This window comes from Pseudophryne corroboree, chromosome 3, assembly GCF_028390025.1.
Source record: "Pseudophryne corroboree isolate aPseCor3 chromosome 3, aPseCor3.hap2, whole genome shotgun sequence".
Classification (NCBI taxonomy): domain Eukaryota; kingdom Metazoa; phylum Chordata; class Amphibia; order Anura; family Myobatrachidae; genus Pseudophryne; species Pseudophryne corroboree.
Genome location: NC_086446.1, coordinates 331,572,051 through 331,585,511, shown reverse-complemented (window position 1 = coordinate 331,585,511; position 13,461 = coordinate 331,572,051). Strand labels below are relative to the sequence as shown.

The 13,461-nt window shown below is 34.9% G+C and overlaps 5 non-coding genes across 5 annotated transcripts; all 5 read right to left on the bottom strand.

The window, feature by feature from the left end:
- Positions 1-58: 58 nt before the first annotated feature.
- TRNAP-AGG (transfer RNA proline (anticodon AGG)) lies at positions 59-130 on the bottom strand. Its single transcript has one exon. It is a non-coding gene; the product is annotated as a tRNA-Pro (tRNA).
- An 852-nt stretch (positions 131-982) lies between these two features.
- On the bottom strand, positions 983-1,054 carry TRNAP-AGG (transfer RNA proline (anticodon AGG)). Its single transcript has one exon. It is a non-coding gene; the product is annotated as a tRNA-Pro (tRNA).
- Positions 1,055-1,904: 850 nt separating this feature from the next.
- Positions 1,905-1,976, bottom strand: TRNAS-AGA (transfer RNA serine (anticodon AGA)). The gene has a single exon. It is a non-coding gene; the product is annotated as a tRNA-Ser (tRNA).
- An 847-nt stretch (positions 1,977-2,823) lies between these two features.
- TRNAP-AGG (transfer RNA proline (anticodon AGG)) lies at positions 2,824-2,895 on the bottom strand. Its single transcript has one exon. It is a non-coding gene; the product is annotated as a tRNA-Pro (tRNA).
- A 2,690-nt stretch (positions 2,896-5,585) lies between these two features.
- Positions 5,586-5,657, bottom strand: TRNAP-AGG (transfer RNA proline (anticodon AGG)). The gene has a single exon. It is a non-coding gene; the product is annotated as a tRNA-Pro (tRNA).
- Between the last annotated feature and the right edge of the window lie 7,804 nt (positions 5,658-13,461).

Here is a 13,461-nt window from a genome sequence, read left to right as displayed (position 1 = left end):
ATGCTTTTGACATCAATCAGTTAATGGAACCATGGGATTTAAAATAATCTGAGAAGATAGGCTTGTCCAGGATTTGAACCCGGGATCTCTCGCACCCTAAGCGAGAATCATACCCCTAGACCAACGAGCCAACTGTTCATGCATCTTTCATGTATACTAATGAAATTGGAAGTGAAACTGTTGGAATACATTAGTAAGTATTTTAAAATACTATCAGATAATAGAACGAAGCACTTTTAAAGAACCTGAGAAAACAGGCTAATCCAGGATATGAACCTGGGGCCTTTTCCACCCAAAGCAGAAATCATACACCCAGACCAACAAGCCACAAGCTAAATAATTTCGTGTTCAGATTTTACCATTTTTAAAGTAAAACTCAAATTATTTAATAAAAAAAAATGCAATACGCTGGAAAAAAAGATGTTACATTTTAAAAACACCATAACAATTAAAAAATGTATTGGTAGCATAGCTAAAATGTTTCCTTAAGGTAAATTTTTGTCCAAGTATGCATATTTGGAAAGTTCAGTGCCAAGATTTAGGGGTTCCTATAGAGTTTGAACTTTTATGATAGTTGGAACCTAAGACTTGTCTCATACTGTGTGCAACTTAAGCATACAGACCAAGAAGAAAGAAAAAAAAACAAAAACCTGCAATTAATTGTTGACCTTTTTGTTTGTCAAAAAGAGCCTATTCTTTTAAGCCACTCATTGTTTCTTAGAAAAAAGCAAGGTAAGATAAAAACCTGCAATTTCATTTTGACAGTTTTTTATTTGTCAAAATGAGACTTCTTGAAGCCACTTAAGGTTACTTAGACAAAATGGAATCTACAGTATACCCAATATACCACCAAATGGTTGACAGTTTACTAAATATGCATAAGTATATATTTTTTTATGGATTTTCAAAAGCAAAATTCACTTGATGCTTTTGACATTTATCAGATAATGGAACCATGGGATTTAAAAGAACCTGAGAAGATGGGCTCGTCCGGGATTTGAACCCGGGACCTCTCGCACCCTAAGCGAGAATCATACCCCTAGACCAACGAGCCAACTGTTCATGCATTTTGATGCATACTAATGAAATTGGAAGTGAACCTGTTGGAATACATTAGTAAGTATTTTAAAATACTATCAGATAATAGAACTAAGCACGTTTAAAGAACCTAAGAAAACAGGCTCATCCAGGATATGAACCTGGGGCCTTTTGCACCCAAAGCAAAAATCATACACCCAGACCAACAAGCCACAAGCTAAATAATTTCTTATTCAGATTTTACCATTTTTAAAGTAAAACTCAAATTATTTAATTAAAAAAATGCAATACGCTGGAAAAAAAGATGTTACATTTTAAAAATACCATAACAATTAAAAAATGTATTGGTAGCATAGCTAAAATGTTTCCTTAAGGTAAATTTTTGTCCAAGTATGCATATTTGGAAAGTTCAGTGCCAAGATTTAGGCGTTCCTATAGAGTTTGAACTTTTATGATAGTTGGAACCTAAGACTTGTCTCTTACTGTGTGCAACTTAAGCATACAGACCAAGAAGAAATAAAAAAAACAAAAACCTGCAATTAATTGTTGACCTTTTTGTTTGTCAAAAAGAGCCTATTCTTTTAAGCCACTCATTGTTTCTTAGAAAAAAGCAAGGTAAGAGAAAAACCTGCAATTTCATTTTGACAGTTTTTTATTTGTCAAAATGAGACTTCTTGAAGCCACTCAAGGTTACTTAGACAAAATGGAATCTACAGTATACCCAATATACCACCAAATGGTTGACAGTTTACTAAATATGCATAAGTATATACTTTTTTGATGGATTGGCAAAAGCAAAATTCACTTGATGCTTTTGACATCAATAAGATAATGGAACCATGGGATTTAAATGAACCTGAGAAGATGGGCTCATCCAGGATTTGAACCCGGGACCTCTCGCACTCTAAGCGAGAATCATACCCCTAGACCAACGAGCCAACTGTTCATGCATTTTTCATGTATACTAATGAAATTGGAAGTGAAACCGTTGGAATACATTAGTAAGTATTTTAAAATACTATCAGATAATAGAACTAAGCACTTTTAAAGTACCTGAGAAAACAGGCTAATCCAGGATATGAACCTGGGGCCTTTTCCACCCAAAGCAAAAATCATACACCCAGACCAACAAGCCACAAGCTAAATAATTTCTTATTCAGATTTTACCATTTTTAAAGTAAAACTCAAATTATTTAATAAAAAAAAATGCAATACGCTGGAAAAAAAGATGTTACATTTTAAAAATACCATAACAATTAAAAAATGTATTGGTAGCATAGCTAAAATGTTTCCTTAAGGTAAATTTTTGTCCAAGTATGCATATTTGGAAAGTTCAGTGCCAAGATTTAGGGGTTCCTATAGAGTTTGAAATTTTATGATAGTTGGAACCTAAGACTTGTCTCTTACTGTGTGCAATTTAAGCATACAGACCAAGAAGAAAGAAAAAAAAAACCTGCAATTAATTGTTGACCTTTTTGTTTGTCAAAAAGAGCCTATTCTTTGAAGCCACTCATTGTTTCTTAGAAAAAAGCAAGGTAAGAGAAAAACCTGTAATTTCATTTTGACAGTTTTTAATTTGTCAAAATGAGACTTCTTTGAAGCCACTCAAGATTACTTAGACAAAATGGAATCTACAGTATACCCAATATACCACCAAATGGTTGACAGTTTACTAAATATGCATAAGTATATATTTTTTATGGATTTTCAAAAGCAAAATTCACTTGATGCTTTTGACATCAATCAGATAATGGAACCATGGGATTTAAAATAATCTGAGAAGAAAGGCTCGTCCAGGATTTGAACCCGGGATCTCTCGCACCCTAAGCGAGAATCATACCCCTAGACCAACGAACCAACTGTTCATGCATCTTTCATGTATACTAATGAAATTGGAAGTGAAACTGTTGGAATACATTAGTAAGTATTTTAAAATACTATCAGATAATAGAACTAAGCACTTTTAAAGAACCTGAGAAAACAGGCTAATCCAGGATATGAACCTGGGGCCTTTTCCACCCAAAGCAAAAATCATAGACCCAGACCAACAAGCCACAAGCTAAATAATTTCTTATTCAGATTTTACCATTTTTAAAGTAAAACTCAAATTATTTAATAAAAAAAATGCAATACGCTGGAAAAAAAGATGTTACATTTTAAAAATACCATAACAATTTAAAAATGTATTGGTAGCATAGCTAAAATGTTTCCTTAAGGTAAATTTTTGTCCAAGTATGCATATTTGGAAAGTTCAGTGCCAAGATTTAGGGGTTCCTATAGAGTTTGAACTTTTCTGATAGTTGGGACCTAAGACTTGTCTCTTACTGTGTGCAACTTAAGCATACAGACCAAGAAGAAAGAAAAAAAAAAGAAAAACCTGCAATTAATTGTTGACCTTTTTGTTTGTCAAAAAGAGCCTATTCTTTAAGCCACTCATTGTTTCTTAGAAAAAAGCAATGGTAAGATAAAAAAAACCTGCAATTTCATTTTGACAGTTTTTTATTTGTCAAAATGAGACTTCTTGAAGCCACTCAAGGTTACTTAGACAAAATGGAATCTACAGTATACCCAATATACCACCAAATGGTTGACAGTTTACTAAATATGCATAAGTATATACTTTTTTGATGGATTGGCAAAAGCAAAATTCACTTGATGCTTTTGACATCAATAAGATAATGGAACCATGGGATTTAAAAGAACCTGAGAAGATGGGCTCGTCTGGGATTTGAAACCAGGATCTCTCGCACCCTAAGCGAGAATCATACCCCTAGACCAATGAGCCAACTGCTAACGCTTTTTCATGTATACTAATAAATTTGAAGTGAAACTGTTGGAATACATTAGTAAGTATTTTAAAATACTATCAGATAATAGAACTAAGCACTTTTAAAGAACCTGAGAAAACAGGCTAATCCAGGATATGAACCTGGTGCCTTTTCCACTCAAAGCAAAAATCATACACCCAGACCAACAAGCCACAAGCTAAATAATTTCTTATTCAGATTTTACTATTTTTAAAGTAAAACTCAAATTATTTAATAAAAAAAATGCAATATACGCTGGAAAAAAAGAAGTTACATTTTAAAAATACCATAACAATTTAAAAATGTATTGGTAGCATAGCTAAAATGTTTCCTTAAGGCAAATTTTTGTCCAAGTATGCATATTTGGAAAGTTCAGTGCCAAGATTTAGGGGTTCCTATAGAGTTTGAACTTTTATGATAGTTGGAACCTAAGACTTGTCTCTTACTGTGTGCAACTTAAGCATACAGACCAAGAAGAAAGAAAAAAAAACAAAAACCTGCAATTAATTGTTGACCTTTTTGTTTGTCAAAAAGAGGCTATTCTTTTAAGCCACTCATTGTTTCTTAGAAATAAGCAAGGTAAGAGAAAAACCTGTAATTTCATTTTGACAGTTTTTAATTTGTCAAAATGAGACTTCTTTGAAGCCACTCAAGATTACTTAGACAAAATGGAATCTACAGTATACCCAATATACCACCAAATGGTAGACAGTTTACTAAATATGCATAAGTATATATTTTTTATGGATTTTCAAAAGCAAAATTCACTTGATGCTTTTGACATCAATCAGTTAATGGAACCATGGGATTTAAAATAATCTGAGAAGATAGGCTCGTCCAGGATTTGAAGCCGGGATCTCTCGCACCCTAAGCGAGAATCATTCCCCTAGACCAACGAGCCAACTGTTCAAGCATTTTTCATATATACTAATGAAATTGGAAGTGAAACTGTTGGAATACATTAGTAAGTATTTTAAATACTATCAGATAATAGAACTAAGCACTTTTAAAGAACCTGAGAAAACAGGCTAATCCAGGATATGAACCTGGGGCCTTTTCCACCCAAAGCAAAAATCATACACCCAGACCAACAAGCCACAAGCAAAATAATTTCTTATTTAGATTTTACCATTTTTAAAGTAAAACTCAAATTATTTAATAAAAAAAATGCAATACGCTGGAAAAAAAGAAGTTACATTTTAAAAATACCATAACAATTTAAAAATGTATTGGTAGCATAGCTAAAATGTTTCCTTAAGGTAAATTTTTGTCCAAGTATGCATATTTGGAAAGTTCAGTGCCAAGATTCCTATAGAGTTTGAACTTTTATGATAGTTGGAACCTAAGACTTGTCTCTTACTGTGTGCAACTTAAGCATACAGACCAAGAAGAAAGAAAAAAAAAAACCTGCAATTAATTGTTGACTTTTTTGTTTGTCAAAAAGAACCTATTCTTTTAAGCCACTCATTGTTTCTTAGAAAAAAGCAAGGTAAGATAAAAACCTGCAATTTCATTTTGACAGTTTTTTATTTGTCAAAATGAGACTTCTTGAAGCCACTCAAGGTTACTTAGACAAAATGGAATCTACAGTATACCCAATATACCACCAAATGGTTGACAGTTTACTAAATATGCATAAGTATATACTTTTTTGATGGATTGGCAAAAGCAAAATTCACTTGATGCTTTTGACATCAATAAGATAATGGAACCATGGGATTTAAAAGAACCTGAGAAGATGGGCTCATCCGGGATTTGAACCCGGGACCTCTTGCACCCTAAGCGAGAATCATACCCCTAGACCAATGAGCCAACTGTTAATGCTTTTTCATGTATACTAATAAAATTGGAAGTGAAACTGTTGGAATACATTAGTAAGTATTTTAAAATACTATCAGATAATAGAACTAAGCACTTTTAAAGTACCTGAGAAAACAGGCTAATCCAGGATATGAACCTGGTGCCTTTTCCACTCAAAGCAAAAATCATACACCCAGACCAACAAGCCACAAGCTAAATAATTTCTTATTCAGATTTTACCATTTTTAAAGTAAAACTCAAATTATTTAATAAAAAAAATGCAATACGCTGGAAAAAAAGAAGTTACATTTTAAAAATACCATAACAATTTAAAAATGTATTGGTAGCATAGCTAAAATGTTTCCTTAAGGTAAATTTTTGTCCAAGTATGCATATTTGGAAAGTTCAGTGCCAAGATTTAGGGGTTCCTATAGAGTTTGAACTTTTCTGATAGTTGGGACCTAAGACTTGTCTCTTACTGTGTGCAACTTAAGCATACAGACCAAGAAGAAATAAAAAAAAAGAAAAACCTGCAATTAATTGTTGACCTTTTTGTTTGTCAAAAAGAGCCTATTCTTTAAGCCACTCATTGTTTCTTAGAAAAAAGCAATGGTAAGATAAAAAAAACTGCAATTTCATTTTGACAGTTTTTTATTTGTCAAAATGAGACTTCTTGAAGCCACTCAAGGTTACTTAGACAAAATGGAATCTACAGCATACCCAATATACCACCAAATGGTTGACAGTTTACTAAATATGCATAAGTATATACTTTTTTGATGGATTGGCAAAAGCAAAATTCACTTGATGCTTTTGACATCAATAAGATAATGGAACCATGGGATTTAAAAGAACCTGAGAAGATGGGCTCGTCTGGGATTTGAAACCAGGATCTCTCGCACCCTAAGCGAGAATCATACCCCTAGACCAATGAGCCAACTGCTAACGCTTTTTCATGTATACTAATAAAATTGGAAGTGAAACTGTTGGAATACATTAGTAAGTATTTTAAAATACTATCAGATAATAGAACTAAGCACTTTTAAAGAACCTGAGAAAACAGGCTAATCCAGGATATGAACCTGGTGCCTTTTCCACTCAAAGCAAAAATCATACACCCAGACCAACAAGCCACAAGCTAAATAATTTCTTATTCAGATTTTACTATTTTTAAAGTAAAACTCAAATTATTTAATAAAAAAAATGCAATATACGCTGGAAAAAAAGAAGTTACATTTTAAAAATACCATAACAATTTAAAAATGTATTGGTAGCATAGCTAAAATGTTTCCTTAAGGCAAATTTTTGTCCAAGTATGCATATTTGGAAAGTTCAGTGCCAAGATTTAGGGGTTCCTATAGAGTTTGAACTTTTATGATAGTTGGAACCTAAGACTTGTCTCTTACTGTGTGCAACTTAAGCATACAGACCAAGAAGAAAGAAAAAAAAACAAAAACCTGCAATTAATTGTTGACCTTTTTGTTTGTCAAAAAGAGGCTATTCTTTTAAGCCACTCATTGTTTCTTAGAAATAAGCAAGGTAAGAGAAAAACCTGTAATTTCATTTTGACAGTTTTTAATTTGTCAAAATGAGACTTCTTTGAAGCCACTCAAGATTACTTAGACAAAATGGAATCTACAGTATACCCAATATACCACCAAATGGTAGACAGTTTACTAAATATGCATAAGTATATATTTTTTATGGATTTTCAAAAGCAAAATTCACTTGATGCTTTTGACATCAATCAGTTAATGGAACCATGGGATTTAAAATAATCTGAGAAGATAGGCTCGTCCAGGATTTGAAGCCGGGATCTCTCGCACCCTAAGCGAGAATCATTCCCCTAGACCAACGAGCCAACTGTTCAAGCATTTTTCATATATACTAATGAAATTGGAAGTGAAACTGTTGGAATACATTAGTAAGTATTTTAAAATACTATCAGATAATAGAACTAAGCACTTTTAAAGAACCTGAGAAAACAGGCTAATCCAGGATATGAACCTGGGGCCTTTTCCACCCAAAGCAAAAATCATACACCCAGACCAACAAGCCACAAGCAAAATAATTTCTTATTTAGATTTTACCATTTTTAAAGTAAAACTCAAATTATTTAATAAAAAAAATGCAATACGCTGGAAAAAAAGAAGTTACATTTTAAAAATACCATAACAATTTAAAAATGTATTGGTAGCATAGCTAAAATGTTTCCTTAAGGTAAATTTTTGTCCAAGTATGCATATTTGGAAAGTTCAGTGCCAAGATTCCTATAGAGTTTGAACTTTTATGATAGTTGGAACCTAAGACTTGTCTCTTACTGTGTGCAACTTAAGCATACAGACCAAGAAGAAAGAAAAAAAAAAAACCTGCAATTAATTGTTGACTTTTTTGTTTGTCAAAAAGAACCTATTCTTTTAAGCCACTCATTGTTTCTTAGAAAAAAGCAAGGTAAGATAAAAACCTGCAATTTCTGGCTTCCGGTTCCGGCAATGGGAGAGTGAGCAGCCTCTTCCGACAGCTCCGCTCCCCAACTCACTCGACATTGCAGTAACCCTGTTTACCAAAGGCAGACACCGTTCCCGTTCCCCACGGAGGATAGAGGGAACGATGGACAAGTTTTTGAGTGTGTCCTCCGTCTCAGGAGTACCCCCGCCACCTCAGCCACCGCGACTAGAGAAGCGCCGGGGAGACCACAACATGGCGCCGGACGGTGATAATGCTCCAGGGACGCCAGTACAGAAGAAACCCATAGCGGATCCTATGTTGGACCTTGCTCCGGCTCCGGGCGGTACAGGTACTCTCTCTTCCTCTTATGAGGATATGGTTTTGGCAATTCACTCCACCATGGCGCCTCTATTGCAAAAGGCAGTTTCTGATATTACCTCACAATTGCAAACTCTATCTGGCCGTGTTACTGACGTAGAAAAACATGTAAGTGACACTATGGACGATGTCAGTATCTTACAAAAATCTGTACGGGCTCTGGAAATAGATAATAAGCGCTTGGCAGAAAAGCTAGATAGTTTTGAAAACAGGGCCAGACGGAAGAATTTGAGAATCACAGGCCTTCCTGAGTCACTTAAAGGAAATCACTTGGATCATTTTGTTCGCATTATTCTCCCTAAGCTGTTACATGTGGAAGAAGCATGTGCTGATATTTCCATAGAGAGAGTCCATAGAGTGGGAGATATCTCGAAAGCCACTGCACAGAAACCAAGAGTGGTGGTTTTTAAAACCTTAAATTTTTTGCATAAGCAAGTTATTTGGAAAGCATCTCGCAAATTATATCCGATTCAGTGGGAAGGACATAACATCCGTATCTATCAAGATTTTTCAGTTGAACTCTCAAGACTGCGTCGTTCTTTTTCGGAAATTTGTACCACCTTGGTACGAGCAAATAGAAAATTTATTATGTTTTTTCCTGCACGTCTCCGCATCTTTTCTGGTACATCGTACTCGGAGTTTACAAATCCTGAAGATGCTGCAGCATTTCTTAAAGAAGAGGCCTCTGCAAAGGAACACGGGGACATTGCTGATGTTGTGGATGAGTGAGAACTGGGACTGCCGTATATATTTGAGTTTAAATAAGTATATATGGGGTATACTCTATGCTTAAGGGGTGCTATATGTCTTACTGCATTTCTGAGGCACGTTAAGAAGCTTTTAAGCCTTAAGAAGTTATTAAGCCTTAATATTGCTTACATCTTCATTTAGAGTATATTTCGTAGGTGTTGAAATATTTTCAGCCAATCACTGTAATATCGAGGAGCGGAGCTGCGCCATTTTTTCTTTTTATTTTTGTTAATAAATACGTTATTAGGTCTGCTATTTGGGATCTTTGTGTCTCAGAGAGCAGTCAGTTGCTGGAAGTCCAGTTTGGTTAAATTAGTACTGCTCAAATTATTTGGTTATATATGTCTGTCCATTTTCTGTTTGTCTTTCCCTTATGTTTTTTCCACCCTCCCTTACCCCTTCTTTATGGATATGAACAGTATCAGATGATTAAGAGACTTGTATGTGATAATGCCTCTCAGAATAGGTTCACTTAATATTAGAGGCATACATACACCTGCGAAAAGACGTAAACTACTTGTATACCTCAATAAGCTATCTATAGAATTGATATGTTTACAGGAGACCCATCTAAAAGCTTTGGAAGCGAATAAGTTAAAAATGCTGGGTTGGGATTTACTAGCTGTAGCCTCATACAATACTAAATCACGAGGAGTAATTATTTTAGGGAAAAAGTCATTAAATAGTCATGTTTTATCTGTTTTCCCTGATCCAGATGGTAGATTTGTGGTGCTTACAGTGGATATACAAGGAATCGTATTCAATATATGTAATGTGTATGCCCCCAATCAATATAAGAAAACCTTTTTTACATCATTATTGGCTAAACTCCATACGTATGATCCTGCCTCTTTAATAGTTTGCGGGGATTTTAATTTAATTTCATCTTCTTTTCTTGACCGTTCCCCTGCTCCGAAACTCCCGATTACCCTTCCAAAAATAGGGGTCCCATTTTTTGTTAAATCCCTCAATCTAGTAGATACTTGGCGAGCAGTTTACCCGGTTGAGAGAGAGTTTACATGCTTTTCCATGACTCATAACACCTGTTCTAGAATAGACTATATTTTTCTGGCAGAACCTTTATTTACTAAAATCTCTACTGTAAATATTGAACCCCCTATATTATCAGATCACGGTATGGTATGGATTAACTTAGAACTCAAGAGATCTGTGGAGACTAAACCTTTGTGGAAATTTCCCCTACATCTTGTAAAAGCGAAAGGCTTTAAAGTCTTCTTAGAAAAGACGTGGGGAAAATATCAGACGCATAATTCTGGCTGTGCTGTATCCAATCCCTCTAATTTTTGGATGGCGGCCAAGGCCGTGTTACGTGGTGAATTGATAGAATACTCTTCTCGAATTAATAAGCTACGAAATGCTTCTTACTTAGACCTGCAAGGTAAGCTTTCTAATGCTTTCCAACTATTTAAACAGGCCCCCTCCTTGGAAAATAAAATACGTTATAACACAGCTAAGACTCACTTCTCAGAGCTTTTACAGACCAGTGGGGATAAATATTATTTTAATGTAAACTCAAAATATTATAAATTTGGTAATAAAAATGGTAGACTCCTTACAAATTTACTACATGGATCTAGAAAGCGTACAGTGATCAGGCCCTTATTGAAATCAGACGGAACTTTTACGGACTCCGACTCTCATATAATCGAAGTGATGAGATCATTTTATGAGGAGCTTTATTCTGTGCCTACATACTCAGTAAATGCTTCCGTTGCTTCTGGTAATCTGGAAACCACCTCTCCTACCCCTGTATCTCTTCCCTCTTCTTCTTCTACCTTTTGGGATTTACTTTCATTGCCACAACTCCCAGTATCCTTTCTACCTGTTTTGATGGCTCCTGTGACTCCGTTGGAGGTTGTTGGGGTTATTAAGCAGTTGAAATTATTTAAATCGCCAGGCCCTGATGGGTTTTCTAATGAATTTTTTCGTTTGTTATCTACCCAAATTGCTGAACCTTTGGCCGCATGTTTTAATTCAATTATAGCTGAGGGAACTCTCCCTGCTCACTTCTCGGATGCCGTCATTAAAGTCTTACCGAAAGAGGGACGTGATCTTAGTCTTCCGGGGTCTTATAGACCAATTTCACTTCTTAATACTGATTATAAAATTTTTACAAAAATTTTAGCGGAAAGATTAAAGCCCATTCTTCCGGTTTTGATACATAAAGATCAAACTGGCTTTATAACAGGACGGCATTCGGTGGTGAATGTACGGAGGGTTCTCGCAGCTATATCACAGGTAACATCTAATCATACCTTGCGGGTAGCCCCTCATATGATAGTAACGTTGGACGCTGAAAAAGCGTTTGATTTAGTTTTATGGCCCCATTTATTTCGTACCCTAGAGAAATTTGGCTTTCCTACCCATTTTATTAATATTTTACGTACCTTATATTCTTCTCCACAGTCACAATTAGCATGCAATGGACTTCTTTCATCTGCTTTTAAACTAGAGAGGGGGACCCGTCAAGGGTGTCCCTTGTCCCCTCTTCTTTTCGCCATTGCCATAGAACCCCTTGCTGTGGCTATACGTGCTTCCCCCTTGATTCAGGGGATTAAAATTGGAGGGGAGGAGCTGAAGATAGGACTATTTGCAGATGATACCCTTTTATTTCTTTCTAACCCTACTCACTCTTTGCCTTCTTTGTTACATCTACTTGACTCTTTTGGGGTGGTTTCCGGATATAAAATTAATAGATCCAAATCGGAGGTTTTATTGCTGGGAAACTCTAGTCCAGACCTTTTGAGATCCATACAAATGCCGTTTTCTATAGCTCCATCGAGATTTAAATATTTGGGGGTCCATATATGTTCAGACTTATCCAAAATATACCCGACAAATTTCTCTACTACAATAACCAAAATTGCTACAAAACTTGAGTCATGGAGGGACCTACCTCTCTCTTTATTGGGACGCTTAGCAATAATTCGATCTATTATTTTTCCGAAAATATTTTATTGCATGCAACAATTACCAGTTGCTATACTTAAATCGGATATTAAGAGATTGGATGCATTATTTTCTAAATTTGTATGGCAAAATAAACGCCCGAGAATATCAAGGGTTAAATTAATTACTCCTAAAACTGCAGGTGGTCTGGGATATCCTGATTTGGAAACATACTCTCAAGCAGTTTTTTTTCGTTACATAAGTGCTTGGATACTTAATAAGGACCAATACATAGATTTATCTTTAGATTTAGCTATTTTTTCCCCCTACTCCCCAAGTGCACTTTTACAAACTAAATGGCTTTCTATCCCACTAAATATTCGGAACCATATTTTGTTTACAGATACATATAAAGCATGGCTTGAATTAAATAAAAGATGTAAGTCCAATCCCTTTGTTACACCTTTTATTCCTTTATGGGGGAATCCATCGTTCCCCCCATCGCTTTCTAACTCATTGTTTGATACTTGGAGGGCAAAGGGATTGGATTTATCATGTAAGGTTTTTGATCCAGGAGGCTCCTTATATACCTTTCAAGAGTTATGTCTTAGATATGCAATACCAAGCTCACAGAGATTTATGTATTTTCAAATGCGGCATTTTTTACTTTCTATTAATGCACCTAAACCCCCTATTCAGACCCAAAAATTTAATATCGCTCAGGTTAAATCTATCGATACATTGTTATTTTTTCTCCGTGAGAAGGATTATAGAGTGAAATATTTATATAATGTTATAATCAGTTCTACAGAACATGTACAATGGCAGATATTGTTACAGAAATGGACTAAAGATATTCCAATGTTAACTGAGATTCATGATTTAACTGAATTATATTCATATTCACTTAAGGTGTTACAATCAGCGTACTTACAAGAAGTTCACATACGCACATTGCATAGAGCATATATAACTCCATATCAAAGACGGTATATGGTTAAGGATGAGATGGGATATTGTATTAAATGCGGAACTGTAGTTGCTGATTTTTACCACTGTATATGGGATTGTTTTAAGTTACGTAAATTTTGGTGCAAAATACTGAGTTTTATTAATACAATGTTTGGTCTCGCTTTACAACCTGATCCTATGGCTTGTTTGGGGTTCAGTTTTAAAAACTGGACTATAACAGGGGGGAAAAAATACACTTTGCCATTATTGATCACAATTCTAGCAGTATGCAAAAAATGTATTTTGTGTCATTGGATCAAGAAATCGGTACCTAGCCTAATGGAAGTTAAACAAAAATTACTTCAAATATTATATTATG